We start from the raw sequence: 16,137 nt of genomic DNA on the forward strand, positions 1-16,137 counted from the left end.
AACCTGCCTGAATCACAATGTGGCTTCCGACCAGATCGCAGCACCATCGACATGGTCTTCACGGTGAGGCAAATGCAAGAAAAATGCCTTGAGCAGAACCTGAGTCTCTACATTGTCTTCGTAGACCTGACAAAGGCGTTCGACACAGTGAACAGGGACGCATTGTGGGTGATTTTTAGCAAGCTCGGTTGCCCAGCAAAATTCGTCAAACTGATCCAGCTCTTTCATGTCGACATGACAGGGGAAGTCCTATCTGGTGGAGAGACTTCCGATTGCTTCAACATCTCCAATGGCATGAAACAAGGCTGTGTCCTCACTCCGGTACTATTCAACCTATACTTCAATCAAGTATTACGACAGGCTGTGATGGATCTAGACCTGGGAGTCTACATCAAATACCGACTGGATGGCTCACTGTTCAACCTTCGCCGCCTGACTGCAAAAACAAAGACAACAGAGAGACTCATCCTGGAAGCTCTCTTCGCAGATGACTGTGCTCTCATGGCTCATTAAGAAAATCACCTTCAAATCATTGTGGACAGGTTCTCTACCGCAACAAAACTGTTTGGCCTGACTATCAGCCTCAGCAAAACAGAGGTGCTGTTCCAACCTGCACCAGGGAGGCCAACGAACCAGCTGTGCATTACAATCGACGGCACGCAGAGTTCTAACGTCAACACTTTCAAGTACCTGGGCAGCACCATCGCCAACGACGGGTCCCTAGACCACGAGATCAATGCCAGGATCCAAAAGGCCAGCCAGGCACTTGGGCGGCTGCGCTCCAAAGTCCTCCAACACAGAGGTGTAAGCACTGCGACGAAGCTCAAAGTGTACAACGCAGTGGTCCTCAGCTCGCTCCTGTACAGTTGTGAGACATGGACACCGTACCAGAAGCACATGAAACAGCTGGAGCAATTCCACCAATGCTCCCTCCGGCCAATCATGAGGATCCGATGGCAGGACAGAATCACCAATCAGGAAGTCCTCGACAGAGCCAACTCCACCAGCATCAAAGTCCTGGTCCTCAAAACCCAGCTACGATAGTCTGGACACGTCCTCCGCATGGACCCACAGCGAATACCAAGACAGGTATTCTATGGTGAACTGTCAGCTGGACTCAGGAAACAAGGCCGACCAAAGAAAAGATTCAAGGATCAGCTAAAGTCCAACTTGAAGTGGGCTGGCATTACACCAAAGCAACTAGAACTCGCTGCCTCTGACAGAAGCAGCTGGCGAACCCACATTCACCGTGGCGCCGCCACCTTTGAAGATGAGCGACGTCAACGTCTTGTCGTTGCGCGTGAACGCCAACACCAGGCCACAACCGCACCTCCCGTAACAACTGGCGTTCCTTGCCCCACGTGCCACAAACTCTGCGCCTCAGCCTTTGGACTCCAAAGCCACACGAGAGTACATCAATAGATGATAATGCACAAAGACAATAGTCATTCTCAGCTTCCGAGAGACTACTACTACTATACTTAATAGTTCTTTTGGGTTTGAAAATTGTTTCATATACATCATCTCATTTGATCCTCACAACCCTATAAACATGTTAGATATTATCCCCATTTTATAGAATAGGAAACTGAAGGTAAGAAAAGTTAAGTAACTTGTCCAGGTCACAGAACTCTTAAGCATCAGATATAGAATTCAAACTCAGATCTCTCCTAACTCTCAAGTTCGGGCAAATTTGTCTAGAATATACAGCAGGTGAAAGGGTGTAATAAGGTATCTGGCTTGAAAAGTAGGCCAGAGCCAGCTAATGGTGGATCTTAAATAATAGGCAAAGGAGTCTGCATCTTTTCCTAGAAGCAATGTTGAGTCATTGAAGATTTTTCAGTAACTGACATAGTCAATTCCTTAAGGAAAAAAATGAATTGGAGAAATAAGAGACTGGTGGCAAGTGGTAAGAATTTATAAAAGTCCAAGATAACATTTACTCATTGCTAATTTTCTGGCACCTCCCACATTCTTCATGATTTCTCAAAATTGATAGGTACATAATTACTTCTCTTAAATTTTCTAGACCTGGATACCAGAACTCTACAATGTTATAATTCTCTATATGAAAGAAACACTACATTCCTCAGAATACCAAAGATGAAGCAACTATAAAACTCTACAAAGGGATTATCATTTGTACTCATTGTAAGGAACATATTAATTAACACAATCTATTTTTAATGTCAAAAACATAAATGCGTACCTGAAAATTACTGTGGTCAAGAAACATAGATATTTTCTCCTGACTAAATGCAGATTTGCTAAAAATAGTACTGTTTGGAATTCTGGGTCCATGGCATGTTTAATTCTCCCAATCAAACAAAGATATAGGAAATCATATAAAGGAATGACTATCCCTGCTTCTCTATCTACTATAAGGAGGCCTCTGATTTTCTGGGTAAAAATATCTATGGGTACATGGTTGCCCACACCCAGTAAAGAATACAAATAGTTTCTGCTCTTGGATAGGAATTCAGAAACCTACATTATATTTTTGTCACCATTATACCTACTTTTGCCCTTCCTTAAATAAATGAACTTTTTTCTTGTCCTCTTTTCTGCTTAGACCTATTATGATATCTGCAAGATCTCATTAACAAGCAGTTAGTCACACCTCTTAAAGGGTATACCCTAAAATCAATATACTTACCTGATCTTTTTTTATTAAATTAACTTTTTTAACCTTTCCATTTGCTACTTAGATGCAGAGTTCAAATACTATCTCTGTCAATAACTGTTGTATGAATTTAGATGCTCCAGTCAATCAAGAAACATGTATTTAGAGCTTACTATATATCAGGCACTGTGCTAAGCTCTGGGTATACACAAAGAAAGGCACACCTCAGTTTCTTCACTTAAATTTTCATGCAAATTAAAGGGTTGAACTATATGTATATGGTCCCTAAGGAGTCTTCTGGTTCTAAACCTACAATCCTATGATCTACCAGGCTAGTAGTGCCTTAAAAAAAAAAAAAGATGGAGAATTAGTATGGCATAACCTGCTATCAATTCATGACAGTTCAGAAAGATCACCACTTCCCTTTCTAATTACTCATAAAATATCCATTTACTAATCTATTTTAGAATTTTGGAGACCCAAACCAGCCAACAATTTGTGGAATCCACTTTCATTGGCCTTTTGAAAGCTGGAACTTGACTCATCTCCAATCCTGAATCATCTTTGTTGTTCTCCATGATTCCTCAAAAATCACTAGCAGCAGTTAAACAGTCACATATTTAAGTTCTGGGTTGCAATGTATCTAGCTAGGCAAAGTGGCATGCATATGCATAACATATAAATATTTTGCATTTATATAAGTCTTTAAGGTTTAAGAAGCACTTTATGCATAATATCTCACTGGATCCTCACAAAAATCTATGATAGTCATGCTATGTTGCCCTCCCCCACCATTTTACAGATTAAGAAATTAACTGAGATTGAGATGTTAAATGAATTGGCCAAGGTCACCTAGCTAGAAAATGCTTGTAGACAGATTCAAGCCTAGGATGTTCCTGACTCTGAAGTCTACCACTCTATCTGCTATACCAGACTGACCAGACTGCCTCACAATCATTCATTCATTCATTCATTCATTCATTCATTCATTCATTCATTCATTCATTTGTGTGTTTGTTTTATTAAAACCTTTACCTTCTGTCTTGGAATCAATACTGTGTATTGGTGGTTCCAAGGCAAAAGAGTAGTAAGGCCTAGGCAATCGGGGTCAAGTGACTTGCCCAGGGCCATACAGCTAGATAGTGTCTGAGAACAGATTTGAACCCAGGATCCCCCATCTCTAGGCCTGGCTCTCAATCCACTGAGCCACCCAGCTGCCCTCTCCTCATACTAATTTAAAGGCAACTAAGTACTCTCTTAGTATTTTCTCATGTCTTAGATTTCAATTCCCTCTTATTTTTTTTTTAAATCATATTTTCTGTCTGAAGATGCTTCCCCTTGAAAAAACAAAAGGAAGAGAAACTCTGGTCTAAAATGAAGTTAATGGCCCAGTTATAATTCACCTCCTACTCCAGCAAAAACCTGAAATTTACACCAGATGAAAGAATGATCAAGAAATACAACAGGAAATTACAGTGAATAAATTTTTCCACCCCAGATCTGCACAGTCAGTCAGAAGCTTGTAGGGAACAGGAAATGGGGTCATCAGCAAAGCTACTACCAGCCAGCATAAAGAAGCTAGGAACCTTCCAGCTGGACAAGATGGGCAAAAGATACAGCCTACAAAGGCTGCGACTAGAAGAGCATCTTGTATCTCCCACCCCCACAAAGAAAGCCCTAGAGTGGTCAGAAAGCCTCAAAGAGTGACAGCAGTAGCTTAGACACTCAGACTGGGAGAGTCTAGGCCCAGGGACTCAGAGAGCACAATGAAGATTCAACACCCTGAACCACAAAGATCCAAGAAGGCCTAATCCCAGTAGAGGTTGTCAGTAAAGGGAACCCCCAGGTCAAAAAGCAAGCAAGTCCAACCACAATAACCAAAGCACAGGACCTGGCAGGACCTGGTATGGGCTTAAAGCTCTACTTCAGAAACTATAGCTAGATAAAGAATAAATCAAAGAAAATACTAATTAGCATCAAATACCATAGAGGTAAAGATCTTCCAAAGAAGGAATATAATTCTGTAATAAGAGCAAGAGACTTGAAGGGAAAAAAATGCAGTTTTCCACAAGAATTATATGACTCCTTAGGAGAAATAAAGAAATACTTAAAAATAAAATAAAAGCTCTAAGAGAAAAAAAAAAACTAGAAGAATAGATTCTAAGAGACAATGGTTCATCTTACTTAAGTAACAGATTCCATGAAATCTATAAGATACCAAACAAAAATCAATGACATTTGGAGCAGCAAGGTAGTATAGTGGATACAGAATGTCTTCAAGCCTGGAATTGAGAGGACCTGGATTCAAACCTGGCCTCAGACACTTCCTCATTCTGGGACCGGACAAATCACTTAACCCCAATTATGTAGATCCTTGCCACTCTTGTATCTTAAAATTTATACTAAAACAGAAAGTAAGGGTTTTTTAAATAGACTTTATGAGACAGCAAGTCTAGAAATCAAAAGATTGAAAAAGGAAGAAAATGTAAGTTATCTGATATAAAAAACTGACCTAGACAACAGATCAAAGAGAGATAATGTAATAATCACTGGACTTCCTGAAAAAAAGATATTTTTTTAAAGCATTATTTTTTATTATTATTTATTATTTATTACATTATTTTTCAGAAATCATAAATAAAAGTCACCAAGATCCATCAGAATCAGAGGTCAAAGTGAAGACAGAATCCACCAATTATGTCCTGAGAGAAGTTGTATAAAAGTAAAGTAACAAGGATATGACAGCCAAAATATAGAATCCCTATCTCAAAAGGAAAACATAAGCATCCAAGAAGATGGAGATCCAATACCAAGAAACCAAAGCTGGGAATTACATAAGATCCTGCCGTTTCTACTAAAAATGATGGATCTTAGAATTTGTTTAGTTGTTTTAGTTACATCTGACTCTTCATGATCACATCAGGGTTTGTTTTATTTTAACAAAGATACTGAAGTGGTTTGCCATTTCTTTCTCCAGTCCATTTTACAGATGAGAAAAGTGAGGTAAACACGATTAAGTGACTTGCACAGAGTCTTACAATTACTATGTTTCTGAGGCTGTATTTGACCTCAGGTCTTCCTTTCTCCAGATGCAGTGCTTTTTATGTACTGGACTACTTAGCTAAAGATGTAGTATAATTTTTCTAATATAGAGAAGGAAAAAGAATCCCTCAGAACTTACGGAGCCTGTAAGAGAGTGGGTGAGGAAGAGGAAGGAGCAAAGGATGTGTAAGGAGATGAGAACCTTGCTGGAGGATATGGTGCTTAGAAAAACCACTGGCCCTAACTCAAGATAGGAGGAGATGGAACTCTTGGAGGCAACTGGCACCTTGGTGAGTAAGAGAGCATAAACTCAGGGAGATTTTTGGAGTCAAATGGAAGAAAATAGCCAGAGGGAGAGTATGGATCAGGGGTGAGCTGCATAATTCAGGATAGTAGGGGTGGGTCTTTACCATGGGTCAGTGATCTCTGTCACCTGCAGGAATTGGCATTGTTCTAGGAGTGAGGCACAACTGAAAATGGGAATTGTAGGGCATGCTCTACAAGGTAGTGGTAGAAACTTCCTAGGGGAGATAGCCCAGAACAGATAACTTAGAAGTTTTGATTCCATAAGGAGTATAGAAAGTAAAGAAAGACTAGATAATTATAGGGATCATGAACCAGAGAATGAAGGTCCAGTAGACAGAAAAAAAGGATAATGAAGAAGTGAGAGAAATTCCCTCATGAAAGGAGCACAAAAAATGAATTTTAAAAAAATTAATAGGATTAGTTGAAAGGGATGAGAGGAAGGAGAAATATATTTGATTAATTGAACTGAAAAGAAACAAAGAGAAAGAAATAACCAGATTAGGGGAAGAGAGGATGACTACAACAACTAATAAGCAAAATCCCTAAGGGAAAAGGATAATAAATGGGAGGGGAGATCATAGGGAAGGAGAAGAAAGGCAGAGGTAATAGATTAACCTTTAAAAATATGAAAGTAACTAAAGAAGAATGTTTACATTCCACATTTATTGTAACAGAGGGAAAAAATCATAACTTGAATCCCACAATGTACGCATGAAGTAGGAATGGCTCAATAAACTTGATATATGAATGTAATGGAATATTATTGTTCCATAAGAAATGACAAAAGATACTTTCAGAGAATCTTGGGAAGTAGGAACTGATGTCAAGTGAGCATAATCAGTAGAATATTATATATGAGATAAACAACACTATAAAGAAAAACCCTTAAGAACTCAGATCAAACCAATAACTAACCACATTTACAAATGATCTATGAAGAAAAATGTTACCCACCTCCTGAGAGAAAGAGACAAACTCAAGGTCCTAAAGGAGACATACCATTTTTGGACATGGCCATTCTGTGGATTCATTTTGTTTGAGGATTATTTGTTACATAGGTTGGTTGGTTGGTTTTCCTTTCTCTTTGTTGTTGTTGTTTTAATTGGTGATACTGTGAAGATTAAATTAATTCCCCTGCTCATTTTTAGATTACCAAAAGTGAAAGACTTTAAACCAAAAGACTTTAAGTGGGGGAGGTCTGTTATACACATGTGCAATAGTGGGTGACAAATCAGAATCAAACTGACTGCGTCCTAAGCAAAACTTCAACTGTAACTGGTAGATGTAAAGTGGAGGAAGGCACAGGAAGTGACAGAAAAGAAAGCATCTTTAAAAGAGAGTTACAACTTCCTGTGGGTAACTACTTCTTCTGGAGTTCTGAGTTTGAGTTGGAAGCTGATGAGGAATCTGCTAACTGGACCTGAGACCCTGTACTTGGTGAGACTGTCCTTGAATCTCTCCCTTTGGAGCTGACTCCTTTCCTGGATTTTCTGAAGAACCTATACTCTTGAGAGAGGCTCCTTGCATCCCCAGGTCCTCGGCTATAAGGACTGAGGCCTCTCTGGCTAAGGACCAAACTCCCCTGACTGTTTTTGAGACGCGGTTGGAGCAATACTTAGTTCTTAGGCTAGATATCTTACCCTATCCTCTCTCTCATTTTCTTACATTCATTCTTTCTATATTTTGTAAATAAATTATAAATAAATCTCCTTGGAATTTTATAAAATTCCTGGAGACCCTACTCTTGAATAATCCAGTTCAGCCTTTTATATAAAACCCCCTTACAATACCAAAAAAGAAGGAAAAAAAAAGATTCCTAGGTATGTTGGCACATGCCTATAATCTCAAAACAGGGAGATCAAGGGCATTGGATCACTTGAGCTTTGGCATATGAAACTAGCAGTAAGGCTAAAGTTGATCAAGTGTACATATTAAAATCTGGTACCAATATGGTGGGCTCCTATAAGTGGAGGGAAGAGCCTATTAGGTTGCCAGAGAATGGGTAAACATACTAAAGGTCAGAAACAAGACCAATTCAAAGTTTCCATGTCAATAAGTAGAGGGGCAGCTGGGTGGCTCAGTGAATTGAGAGACAGGCCTAGACAAAGGAGGTCCTAGGTTCAAACCTGGCCTCAGACACTTCCCAGCTGTGTGACCCCAGGTAAGTTACTTAACCCCCATTGTCTAGTCCTTACTACTTTCTGCCTTGGAACAAATACACAGTATTAACCATGTCACTTCCAGCTGGGGCAAGATTCAGAGACCACAGTGCCCCACCCTCTATGGACTATCACTCCCTCAAAAAGTCATTGACACATTTTAAAAAAAATATGTTCAGAAGAGAAGAGGAGGAGTTCGGGGGTCAGGTGGGCAGAGACAAGTAGGCTAGTTTTTAAAGTAAACGTAGAATTTATCTACTTTTTAAAAAGCAATATAAATGGAGATTCCAAGTTTCATATGTAATCCTCTTTTAGTGTACTGCTATGTATTTGAAAATGCTCTCTGAAAAAAAAATCTGAAGAGAAAATAGAAACAAAATAGTTCTACTTTAATTCACTCCAAGAAGCAAACTTGACAACACTCTTGCCTACAACAAAGTTTTCTAAAAGCTCCTTTTTGTAAAAATAGACTCGAATTCAGGACTCCAATCCCCAGAATCCTTTTCTCCATGTCCCCAGAGTGCTTTGTAATCTCACTGAATTCTCACGTGGGCCAAGATCGAGAAGGTATTTAAACCTGGTTGTGAATAGGCTCGGTCTCTTTTGGACTTCCGTTTTGGGGTTGACGTGGCTCTTCCATGATGTGAGATTATCTTGTCTAGGCCTCTCTGGCCTAGGCACGTGTTTCTTATTCTGTATTTTCTTTAATCCTTAATCTTTAATAAACCTCATAAAAATATAATACTCCTTGCAGAGAGAAACTAATTTCTACCTGCCTCAGTTTCCCCTAAATTTTAATCTTTACATTTTCTTATACTTACTATTTTTTTTTAAATTAGCCTTCCTGACATTCTTATAGATTTATACCATTCACTGGCATTATTTGTTCAAGTCTTTTAAAAAATCTAAGTTTCTAATCATTTTCTGCAGAAATAGGAGCCAATCCTGGGATTTAAACCACATGAAGTTTCATGGCTAACACCAGGGGAAAAAATAAGTCACATTAGGAAAATACTAAAATAACGTGGCAAAAGTGAGAAGAGCAGATCCTCACAACTATACACATGTTGTTCTTATCCATTCAGCTAATTCAGTTCTTCAAAATCAATCTATGGCAACTTGCTCCATTAGCTTTTACTATATACACAAGGAATATTTAACCTGGGGCCATGAAAATGATCTGGGGGATAGATTTCAGGAGCTCTGTAAAATTGGATGGGAAGAAAAATTACATCTTTATTTTCTCTAACTTCTAATTGAAATTTACTGTTTCCTTTGATGTAGAAGGTAGGACAAAACATTAGCATTAGGTTTCACCAGCCTGCCTGTGCTACACTATCCCAGAAGAAATAAATCCTTAGCAAGAGCTATAGTATTTGGAAGGTTGATAATGCATTTGTGGAGGGACTGGAGAGTTTTAAATACAGTACACTAAGATGTATCTCTGTATACGTGTTATCTGTATATACATACACATATAAATAAAACTTGAATAATGTTCATCATTGTTTTATAAAACTGAGGCACAGACTTAAAAAAAAAAACAACCTACCCATATATTAACAAACCTTCAGTTTCACATGTGCTGCTTACACAAAATAGTAATTTTATAATGTTAAGAAAAATCTTTTTGGTATATAGATCTAGTAGCACTATTGCTTTATAAAAAGGTATGCACAGTTCCATAGCCCTTTGGGTATAGTTTCAAATTGCTCTTGAGAATGTTTGGATCAGTTCACAACTCCATCAACAATGCATTAGTGTTCTGATTTTCCTACATCCCCTCCAATATTTGTCATTTTCCTGTTCTGTCATAGTAGTCAATCTGAGAGGTGTGAGGTAATATTGCAAAATTGTTTTATTTTGCATGTCTCTAATCATTCATGATTTAGAACATTTTTGATATGATCATAGTTTTGATTCCTTCATATGAAAACTGCCTTTTGACCGTTCATCTTTTGATCATTTATTAATTGAGGAATGACTTGTATTCTTATAAATTTGAATCAATTCTATATATATTATCAGAGAAATTTGTTGTGAAAATGTTTTGCCCAGTTTTCTGCCTTTCTTCTCTTCTTTGCTGCATTGGTTTTATTTTTGCAAAACCTTTTTAATTAACTATAAGCAAAATGATCCATTTTATTTCCTGTAATGCCTTCTATCTCTTGTATGGTCATAAATTTATCCCTTATCCATAGATCTGACAGATAAACTATTCCATGCTCTTCTTACTTGGCTTATGTTATCACTCTAATGTCTAAATAATGTAATTTACTCTTCCATCCACTTCTATTTAATGGGTGAGTTCATCTTAGTCACATCTGACTACTATATATTTCCCTCCATCCTACTTTTTCTCCCCATTTATCCTTCCCTCTCTTTTACCTCATTCTTCCTCAAATGTATATTTTCTTACCACTGCCTTCCAATTCTAATTCATCCTCCCTTCTCTCATCCCCCTCCCTCCCACTCCTTTAGGGTAAGATAGATTTCATACCCAACTTTGTATGTTATTCCCTCTTTGAGCCAATTCTGATGAGATTAAGGTGCAAGAATTTATCACCACACAGCCATCTTCCCCTCCATTGTAAAAGCTCTTTCACCTTTCTTTTATGTAAGATAATTTACTCATTCTACTTCTCCCTTCTCATTTCTCCTAGTGTATCTTTCTCCTTAATTTTAGTTTTTTGGATTTCATTCCACTGTATCAACACAGCCATGCTCTGTCTATATATACTCCTTCTAACTGACCTGATAAAGTTAAAGTTCTCAGATACTACAAGTGTCTTCTTCCCATGTAGGAATATAAATAGTTTAACTTTATTGAATCCTTATGATTTGTCTTTCCTGATTACCTTTTTATGCTTCTCTTAAATCTTGTATTTGAAAGTCAAGTAAATGTTCTATTAAGTTTTATTAAGCTTGGAATATTTGGAAGTCCTCCATTTCATCAAATATTCAATTTTGCCTCAAAGGATTATTCTCAGTTTTGCTGGGGAAATGATTCTTGGGTTGCAATGCTAGCTCCTTTGCCCTCTGTAGTATCATATTCCAGGCCCTCTGCTCCTTTAATGCAGAAGCTGGCAAATCTTGTGCTATCCTGATTGTGGCTCCATGTTATGTGAACTGCTACTTTATGGCAGCTTGCAATGCTTTCTCCTTGACCTGAAAGCTCTGGAATTTAACTATAATATTCCTGGGAGTTTACATTTTGGAATCTATTATAGTAGGTGATCATTGGATTATTTCCATTTCTATTTTACCCTCTGGTTCTAGAATATTAGGGGAGTTTTCCTTGATAATTTACTTAAATATGATGCTTAGGCTCTTTTAAAATCATAGCTTTCAGGTAGTCCAATAATTCTTGAATTATCTCTTCTTGATCTATTTCCCAGGTGAGTTGCTTTTACAATAAGATATTTCATAATTTCTTCTATTTTTCCCTTCTTTTGATTTTTTTAATTGTTTCTTGATGTCTCATGGAATCATTAGCTTCCATTTACCCATTCCTAATTTTTAAGTAATTACTTTCTTCAGGGAATTTTATACCTCCTTTTCCACTTAGCCAATTAAAAAAATAGTTCTTCTCTTTAGTGAATTTTTGTGCCTCTTTGCCATTTGCCCTATTTTTTTTAACCCATATCTTCTCTTTTAGAATTAATACTAAGTATTGGTTCCAAGGCAGAAGAGTTAGGGTAAGGGCTAGGCACTGGGGGTTAAGTGACTTGCCCAAAGTCATAGCACTTCCTTTCTCTGGGCCTGACTCTCAATCCACTGAGGCACCTAGTTGTCCCCATACTCTGGTTTTTAAGATGGTATTTTCTTCAGTACCTTTTATGCCTCGTTTACCAAGTTGTAGTTTTTTCCATGACTTTTTTACAGCACTCTCATTTCTTTCCCCAATTTTTCTTCTACCTCTTATTTGGTTTTTAAAATCGTTTTTGAGCCCATGACCAATTCATATCGTTCTCTTAGACTTTTCATGTTGCTGCTTTGAAACTGTTGTCTTCTTCCAAGTTTGTTTTTTGAGCTTTCCTGTCCCCAAAATAACTTTCTATGGTCAGGTACTTTTTTGTGCTGTTTTCTTATTTTTGCAGCCTACTCTTTGACTTTTAAATTTATGTAGAAACTGAGCTATGCTCCTGGGTTGGAGAGGGCATTGTTCCAAGCTTCAGGTTTTTCATGCGACTGTTTTCTTTTAAAACCTCTAGCCTTTGTCTTAGTATAAATTCTAAGACAGTAGGGGCTAGGCAATCAGGGTTAAGTGACCTACCCAGAGACACATAGCTAGAAAGCATTTGAGGCAGAATTGAACCCAGAATCTCATCTCTAGGCCGTTACTCCACTGAACTACCTAGCTGCCCTTCATGCTGCTATTTTCAGAGCTAGTTTTGGAGATCTGTAAAATTTTGGTTCTTCCAAAATGGTACGATGTAAGGGAAAGTGTGGTCACTGCTTTCCTGGCCTGTCCTCTGGTCAATGAGCAACCACAGGCATTTTTTTCTCCCTTGAACTATGTCCAGGGACCCTACTACTACTGGCATTCATCCTCATCCTGGGGCTCTGACCAGGAGCCAAGTATGGGTAATGCAATAGAGTCCTGCTCCCAATACCAGCAAAGGGTCCCTTGAAATTTTCTTCTGACTAGTTGTCTGATTCCCTTATTGGAGCTAAAAGCTCCAGAAGTCACCACAGCTGCTGTGCCTCAGGGCCTGCATTTGCACAGTCTGTGCTAAACCATGCTCTACTCTTGCTCCAGTAAGATAGTACTTCGCTGTTGACTTGTCTTGGACAGGAATATTTTTTCACCCCATCTTTTTATTGGTTTTGCAGCTTCAGAATTCCTTTTGAGGAATTATTGTAAGGTTGTTTAGAAGGGAATTGGGAGAACTCAGGTGAGTCTCTGCCTTAACTCCACTATCTTGGCTCCACCCTAAATTAGTGGAGGGATTCATTTCTAGGAATGTATTACATTAGATAGCCTCAAAGATCTCTTTCATTTCAGATTATGCAACCACACTCTATGGGCCTAGAAACTTTCCTAGAAACTATTGGAAAATTAGTTTCCCTGCTTAGGGTCCCTGTCCTATCCAATTCATTCTCCATATAACTGCCAAAGCAAAAATATTATTCCAGAGCTCAAGAAGCTTCAGGGTTACCCTAATAACTCCAGAATAAAATATAAACTACTTAGCCTGGAATTGAAAGAGCTCTAAAAACTGGTTCCAACTTATCTTTCTAGTTCAATCACTACCACTCACATACTAGGGCTTAGATAAGCAGACCTATTTGCTATTCCCTTCAACAATCTATGCAACACCTTCTCCTAGATTTTCAGAGACAAATTTAAAAGCATACTAAATTTCCTGGCTTGAAATGTTTGGAACGTAATCCCTTCTCCTCCTCACCTCTGAAAATCTCTCAGTTTCCTTTGAACTTCAGCTTAGGATCCATCTCATATACCAGGCCCTTTCTGGTCTCTATTGGTTTATATTCTTCCTGGTTACTTTGCAAATGCAAATTTGATATATACTTTGTATATACCTTGGAAAGGGAAACTGAATCATTTACAATACAGATCTGCCAACATCTAAGTGCTATCCAGGGGAATGCAAGCTCCTTGGGGGCAAGAGTTCATTTTTGTCCTTCTCTTTACAGGACCTGGCATAGTACCTTGCATGCTGCAGCTGCTTCATAAATGTTTATGGAATTAAAACAAATTCAGCTAATACAAATGGAAAATTTCAGTCAACGTGATCAGACTGTTAAAAAAGATACAATCTTAGGCTACATTAATAAAAGGAGAGTGTCAAGTTCATGTCAAATAACAATCTTAAATATTACCTGTGCTGATGAGATAACAACACAGTAATTGTGAATATCATATTTTAAAAGGGACACTGACAAATGACAATGCATTCAGATATCACCAGGATAGTGATGGGTTAAAGGAATATGATAGCTATCATCAAATAGCTAGAAAGATTTTACACACATACACAGGGAAAAAAGTTTTCCCATGCTGCCCCATGTGAATTTTAAAACTACTCCACCCTATTCAGACCATTCTTTAGAAGATTGGATTTAGCTATTTCCTGATCAATAACAATAGAGATACTTGGAATAACAGAATCAGGTCTTGGAAACTACATTTTCCACCCTACTCAGTGTAACAAGATTAGGAAGGATTGCAGCAAACTCAATATTTAATTATTTGAGAACATGGCCTTCAAGAGACATGTGCAAAAAAGGACAGGCCTCTGGGCAGTCCTAGGTCAAGCTAGAGCCATCATTGGCACATGTGAGACATAGGAAGTAAGGTAGAGAACAGCCTCTGGAGTTCTCCGGACTTCCTGTGAGGAGGGCTAGAGGCAGTTGGAGGCTGGTGCTTGGAGTTGGAGGAGCCCCACAGACTGCTTTCCTTCAGATTGGTCACGTGAGTGATAAGGACTGATCCCTTTCCTTGCCTTGGCTATCCAGGGCCTTAAAGCCCGTTTTGGCTCAGCCTGAGCCAGAATGGGTATTTATCTCTCGCTCTCTTCTCTTCTCTTCTCTTCTCTTCTCTTCTCTTCTCTTCTCTTCTCTTCTCTTCTCTCCTCTCCTCTCCTCTCCTCTCCTCTCCTCTCCTCTCCTCTCCTCTCCTCTCCTCTCCTCTCCTCTCCCCTTCCCTCTTCTCTCTCTCTCTCTCTCTCTCTCTCTCTCTCTCTCTCTCTCTCTCTCTCTCTCTCTCTCTCTCTCTCTCTCTCTCTCTCTCTCTCTCTCTCTCTCCCTTCCCCCCTCCCTCTAATACTTTCTTCCTCCTGTTTGTAATTAAAACACCATAAAAAAATTGGCAGCTGACTTGATTGTTTCATTTAGGAATTACATGAGTGAATTCCTTGGCGACCTTAAATTAATATATATAAGCCTTTTTAAAGTGATTTCAATATCACACCCAGAACCAATGAATTAAAATTACAAGGGGAGAGGGGAAGACAAAAAGCTAAGATTTAACATTTAGGTATGCTGTGTCAAGAAGGTACTAAAATTCTTGTCACTTCAAGTATTCTGCTGGTTCTGTCAAGAATACAGAACAGGGGTTCTTTTTTTTTTTTTTAAAGCCCTTACCTTTCTTCTTAGAATCAATACTGTGTATTGCTTCTAAGTCAGAAAAGTAGTAAGGACTAGGCAATAGGGGTTAAATGACTTGCCCAGGGTCACACAGCTAGAAAGTGTCTTAGGTAAGATTTGAACCTAGGACCTCCCTCTAGGTCTGGCTCAATCCTCTGAGCCACCCAACTGCCCATCAGAACAGGAGTTCTTAAACTGGGATCCATTAATTTTTTAAAATTTGGTAACTATTTCAATATAATGAGTTTCCTTTGTCTTTTGCTTATTTCCTTTGTATTGTATTTTATGCACATAAAAATATTACTTTGAGAACGGATCTATAGCCTTCAAGACCTTCACTAGACTTTCAAAGGAATTCTAAACTTATTTTGTCTCTCTAGAGTCTAGACCCTTTGTCAGTCAGCTACAGAAGGAATTTCGGTGTGAGTGACTGGTCTAGGTGACCTCTAAGGTATCTTTCAAGTCTAAAAGTCATAAAGTCTATGAAAAATGGCAGAAGATTAAAGATTAAGAAAATCTCCCATTAAACAAATTTTATAAAACATTTTAATCCCCCAGAGCATATTACTGGTCAGAACAAATTGATTCAGCACCTCCTCCTCCACCCCCAAATGACTGCAAACAACATTATAGAAGATAAGGATGAACTGACTCCCCCTCCAGGTAAACAATGGTAAACTCTCAAAGAATCAGTAAATTTATTAGCATCTCTGGTCATTTCTCTAGACACTCACACATACTCTCTCATCCACCCACACACTCTTTCCCTCAGTTCCCAAGTGCTTACTAACTTTCTCTCCAAAGAGCACAGACACACCTGAGCCTTCTCTTACCCACAGATTTTTAGAATACATGACTAGGAGGGAGACAGAGACACTGGAGGCAGGTCCAAGA

The 16,137-nt window shown here is 38.5% G+C and overlaps 1 protein-coding gene across 6 annotated transcripts in view; it reads right to left on the minus strand.

The window, feature by feature from the left end:
• BRAF (B-Raf proto-oncogene, serine/threonine kinase) overlaps nt 1-16,137 on the minus strand; it is a 221,831-nt gene that overhangs the window by 189,305 nt on the left and 16,389 nt on the right. The window lies entirely within an intron of this gene.

Source organism: Monodelphis domestica, chromosome 5 (assembly GCF_027887165.1).
Source record: "Monodelphis domestica isolate mMonDom1 chromosome 5, mMonDom1.pri, whole genome shotgun sequence".
NCBI classification, from domain to species: domain Eukaryota; kingdom Metazoa; phylum Chordata; class Mammalia; order Didelphimorphia; family Didelphidae; genus Monodelphis; species Monodelphis domestica.